This window comes from Diadema setosum, chromosome 21 (assembly GCF_964275005.1).
Source record: "Diadema setosum chromosome 21, eeDiaSeto1, whole genome shotgun sequence".
Taxonomy (NCBI): Eukaryota; Metazoa; Echinodermata; class Echinoidea; order Diadematoida; family Diadematidae; genus Diadema; species Diadema setosum.
In genome coordinates, this window is record NC_092705.1 from 29945275 (window position 1) to 29951250 (window position 5976).

At 37.5% G+C, this 5976-nt stretch overlaps 1 pseudogene; it reads right to left on the minus strand.

Moving 5' to 3' along the window:
* Positions 1 to 3216: 3216 nt before the first annotated feature.
* LOC140244463 (uncharacterized) lies at positions 3217 to 3992 on the minus strand (annotated as a pseudogene).
* Positions 3993 to 5976: the final 1984 nt, after the last annotated feature.

Consider the following 5976-nt stretch of genomic DNA (forward strand, 5'->3'; position numbering starts at 1 on the left):
TGCCGCATTCGCCAGAGATGTTGAAGATAACATGCCAAAGGTCCGTAAGATATAAGATAAGTTGAGGTCGGTATTCCGACAGTTCGTTATTCCAAAACACATTTATTTCGTCTACCTAGACATTCGTTATTCCAAAAATGAAAGAAGGGTTCTTGGATCCGAATATTTCTGGCGTTATTCCAAAGGTCCATTATTCTTGGGGTTTGTAATTCTGAAAATGAAAAGATGGTGCGTAATAATGAAACCTTGGAATCTATACCAACCTTATTCTGTTTTCGAATTAACGAACCTCTGGAATAACCATCTGCTGCCTTTGGACCAAATCATGTGCCGAGTTTTTCATAATTAAAGATGAAACCGATGACAGAAAAAAAGAAAAAATCATATATGTAAGTATTGAGAATGGTTTATTGCCACTTGGTCTAATATCAGATGGTCTACTTCCCAGTTTGCATAACGCCTCTACGGCTAAACTCATTTGGTCTACTATCAATTTCGTCTAATGCCGTTTGGTTAAATCATCACTTGATCTAAAATCCAGTTTGCTTAATTTTCATTTTGTCTAATAACCAGATGGTCTAACTGCAATTTTGACTCCTTTGATTTTTCCCCCTTTGTCTAATAACATGTAAGTATTAGACGAAATGGGCATATCCCAGCTGGAAGTAGACCAACTGGTAATGAGGCTAAGTGACAATTGGACAAAATAGTCATTAAAACGAACTGATTGTAGACGAAACGGGGGTTGAGACTAATCTTCATGGCTATTAGACGAAGTGGGAGTAGACCAAGTGATAGATCTCCTTGTATTTGTGCATGATGAACATATCACCCTGTCCTTTGGGTAGCAGGTTAATTTTACGTACCTCTGTCGACGGAAACAGTTCCGAACGCTCAATGGACAGGGGTATAGGAACAAACGGGAACTAGTTTCTGTGAACTGCGCGGTAGATATTCCTGAAACGTTCGGTGAAGGATTTACATAAATCGGCTAAATAATTCAAAAGAATAATCTCTTGATATATTCAATCACTCAAACGCCACCTGGAAACCGGAGACATGCGATAATTTGCAGCCAGTCAGAATTGAACACAAGGATCAAAAAGTCACTGTTACAAAAATGTCTTTCTCTTGTACGATTGCACCAAGAGTTGCCTATTTCTCTTATCAGACAGTCATGTGAATCTTTAGACTTAAAACGCTAATACAGCAGTCGCTCCACTCAAGATTTGTTAAATATTAATCGATAGCGAGAAGCAATCCTTTGTTACTCGGTAGCCAATCAAACTTGAGCATGAATGCTGCAAGGATTGTTTTAAAAGACGCCACGTTGAATGGGTCTCACGTGCTCGGACCATGGGCTCCATGGTCCGACACTAAATTATCATGCAAACAATTATTATCATTATTTTCAACAAACCGTCATAGGTTGAGTTGGCAAAATGCCGATATCATGCGATACAAAACACCTATAAGAAACCCTTTCAATGAGTAACGTTCATCTTCGTTTTTTTTTTTTGCCTTGCTTTCTAGTTACGTTTAAATTTACTCAATAATAACAAACACATCATTATTCTTAGGCATATACAAAATTGATTTTTGAATATCAAAACTGCTTCGATCATACAGCTCTTTACTTATTTCTGTTGTGAATAATTTAATATTATGTATTGTCTTAAGACTGATAGGAATGTTATTGCTTAGAACATGAGTATAATGCTGCGCTTAAGAAGACGTTTCTGAGTATTGCTTCCCTTGTCAAAGTATGATTACAGTATGTAATACATGTAGCTTTCTTTCTGTTATACGTTACGTTATAGGGACAGTACTTCACGAACTTTGAAATGCCCTTGTTGATTTCTAGATTAAAAATTTCTGCATAATTTTTGTCATTTCTTATTCTACTTGGAGAAAAAGACTACAGTCATATAGAACTAAACCGAGCCAAAACAAACAACTTCTTTCCATGTATACATTACTCGATACATCCGATGCATTGGGCCAATCTTGTACTCCAAATCCTCCACAATTAAATCCAATACTGGTACTATGTATACATCATTGACGTTACTATACAATGACACCAATGTGAAGTTCAAGTAAGAGCAGAACCAAGGATACCTGCATTACCGTTATCAATTTTTGATAATCATTTACAATACCTTGAGGCTTCGACGTATACCTTTCTTGATATGCGATATTAATTGACAGGGATTTTTTCACATGTCTTTTCTTATGTCTTCATAACCCCGTTTTCAAATTTCTTCCCCAAATGAAACAATGTAATTTTTAAAGTAGTTTAAATGTAAAAAAACAACAACAAAATTCCAACATTTCATTAAGAAGATTTAAGCGGTTTAAATCTAGTTTGACCAAGGAGGTTTGAGAAATGGGGTAACAATAGTCTCATTCCCTTTGATCCCATGTTTCATGCCGCCACTCATAAATATTTGAAATATGTGCTAAACTGGTGCTGCCTCACAGATAGGAAGACAATTGATTCATGTGGCATTGTAGCATGACTCGTCACTCTCAAAGGAAGATATGTCTTTGTGATGGTAATTGCTTTTCGCCGTCCCTTCTTACAAAGCAAGCGACACTTTTATAGTAGGCCTATAGGCAAGGGGGCGTGCCAATAAAAATTGTACAAAAATTGATGAAATGAAAATCCAAATTATTCGTTTTTACATGAATTTACACTAATCTAACATATACATAAATAAAGAACTATACTCGAAAATTACACCATATCAGTTTCATTTGTCGGACGCGATCGGAAAGATGATAAAAATCGGCTTTGTTATAGTGAGAGTACAGATTACTACATTTTTGCACATAATCTTGGACGGGATTTACTTTTGTTTCATATGCTTTATCATTAAGAGAACATTCATTCTTTTTGACAAACTGATTATGCAAAATATAGACGATATAATGTTAAAGAGTTTAAAATGAATCTTCAGATTCCTCAAAATGGATGCGGCATCGAACCCTGATCATCAAAGGCACAAGTGCACCTGCGGAATTCTTTTGTGCATCAATAGAAAAAATGGCAGCTGTTTGAATAATACAGCCAGTTGGAACTCCATCTCTTAAACCTCCTTGGTTTGACAAACTCATCGTCCATCGCTGCATGTATGGCACTTTCATCAAACTGTGGAAAGTGGTGTTTGAACACGTCTATGATGTCATCAAGTGACTTGAGGTAGGCTTCCTTTATGCACCCATTCTCTTGCTCTTCCAAGAACGTGGTGTTGTTGATCGAAAGAAATCTACCTTTCGGAAATCAACAACCTGGGTATGAAGTACCTCCATTATCTCGTCGAAGTGTGGCGCTTGAACCGGCATGTTGTAATGAACCAGTGTCTATGTGTATACCATCCGTCCTTCAGGGATGCCTTGAAGTGATTGTCCCCTGCAGGGTCGCTTTCCGCGTTGTGCTGGCGTAAGATGAGATCACCTCGTGTACAAACTTGTAGCGCAAGAAGGACTCGTGGTACTCGGGAGATTCCCTCTCAAAATTCAGCGGGATCAGCTGGAATGTCGGCCAGCCTCCCATGCCCACACCCGCCATATGCTTGCTACCTTTTCCAGATAGGTTGAAGACAATAATGAGCACGTGGGCGCTTTTTGTAGTCGTGACGTCAGCGGGTACAAGGGTTACCTGGTAACCAAGAGCCTTGATCATTATGTAGCAGCCGACATTATTGTGGTAGCAAGAGCCTCCAAATTTCGCCATTATATCATTCTCGACCTCAAGCAACGTGGGACAATGTCTGTCCTTCCTGGAGGTGGCGATATTAAAAACTGTCTGGTAAGGGATATTTTCTTGCCAGGAATACAATATTTCGTTTAAGAGGGAGATTGGATCGGATATAAGCTTGTCTTTAGGTGACGTCACTCCCAATTCTTCCGCGAATGAATGTAAATGCTTCATCTGACGTCATTACTTCATCTGATGTCGGTTCAGCTGTAGTTTTAGAATCCTCCATCGCGTTTTTCTCTCTCTTTCTTTATTTCTTCCTTCTTTTTTTTTTTGCACTTTGACTACCTGTATTAAGGGGATGCTCGACATTCAGTGGGCTAAAGTTAAAAAGCACCAAAACAAAATTGCTTAGAATATCTTTCTGTTTTCGGATGTATGTGTATATTCTCTCAGAGTGTTTCTTGATATCGATTGTACTACAATTCAAGCAGGAAAAAATTGATGAAATTTACGTGTCATCTCAGATGACAAAGGTCACATATGAAAAAAAACAAAAAGCGCTTCACAAAAATGCCGATTTCGATTCATTGGCATTACCATGAGATTAGGAAAACCCTAGAATTCATTCACTAATATACAACATGTTTCATCCTTTCCTCATGTGACATGTTGATTTTTATACCACTGTGTAAATTATTACTTTTTGGATTACCGGTCAAACAGACACTATACTGTAGAATATTATTACAAGCTACGTAAAACTCTGCTGCGTGGGCAATATAATATCATGAACATGAAAAGAAAAGTTCCAGGAAATTTACATTAGCTTCAGATTCAAGGTGGTTTACACTTTAAGATATTTATACGAGCTTTAGAATTGTTTCATTTGCTTTTTTTCACACATTCTGAGAGAATACTTCAAGGGAACTTTCGTTAAGATAGCCAAGACATATTTTTTTTAAACAATTTCATGGAGAATGAAAATTTGAATATGCCTCTACTTTATGAAAGAATCTATCTCACACGTCAACGCAAACTACCAACGTCAATGAATTCAAATCAGCCCTGAAAAAGCATCTATTTACAGTTATAAGCAAACGAGAAACTCGGTACTGTTGTAATAACATATTTTGAAATCTCCTCTTTTCTTGTGGGCATTTAGTGATATATACCACAATAGCGTATATTATGCGCTATATAAGTGTTGTTCATTTTTGTTAATCAAATGAATTAAACTTTACAACATTACTCTACAAAGTATACATTTTATAAATTCATATCAGTGAACAAATCGAAAAATATATGTCATAAAGTGAAATACAAAATTATTATGTGTACGGATAATTCTGTAAAGAGAAACCAATACCTGTGCTGTTCGTTTGTTATATGAAAACAAATGTGTTTTACAATATAAACGCGAAAGAAAACATGTTTCTATTCTTGCATTAATGAAACTCTTTTAGTCATGCTTTACATGTGATATTGTTTGAAGAAACAATCACGAGAGATAAAATCGAAGGGTGTTAAATATTTCATGGATGCAACCTGCAGCTGTTGATTTGAAAGTCCGATGGAGCAAATCACGTCAGTCCAAGCACTGAAATAACTTTATAAATCATACTCGTCTTAACCATCTTCCGACCGATTGTAGCGCTCTTGCATATTGAAAATCATATCACGATTTGTGTCCATGGACTGTTATTAGACAGCTATGCGGGTTCCGACCAAACACGACAGCGCAACTTGATTGCTGGATAGAAGATGTATGGACTGTCATTTGTCAACGAAATGCCACGTACAGATCTACAGGTAGCCAATAAATCTCTTTTGTGCAAAATGTGGACTTCAATAATACCACGTGCGTTGGCCACCTCAATATGGCCTCCTCCTTCTTGGATACTAAAGTAGTGTGACATGAAGAAGGCTTTATAACTGGTTAGATTGCAGTATAATGTACGATGTATTCAAACATACAATGGCACGGCTTCTTTACGTAGTCTATATGCCAACAATCCTCTCCCCATTTGTGTTTGCACTTGTGTTTAGGTCGATGCAAGGCTATTTGTCAATCAGTTGCAAGTGTTTACACTGGTTGTTATTTTGGGGTTTTCCCACGAGCTCGACACCCACGGGCCATAACGGCCTACGAGCTAGACATAAAAAAGTCCACGGGTCATACAGCCCACAAGCTGGACATCAAGTAAAACGTGCCCACTTGCAAGATGCTGATTACTCAGCATACAACAGGCCCATTAGCCAGACAACAGGCA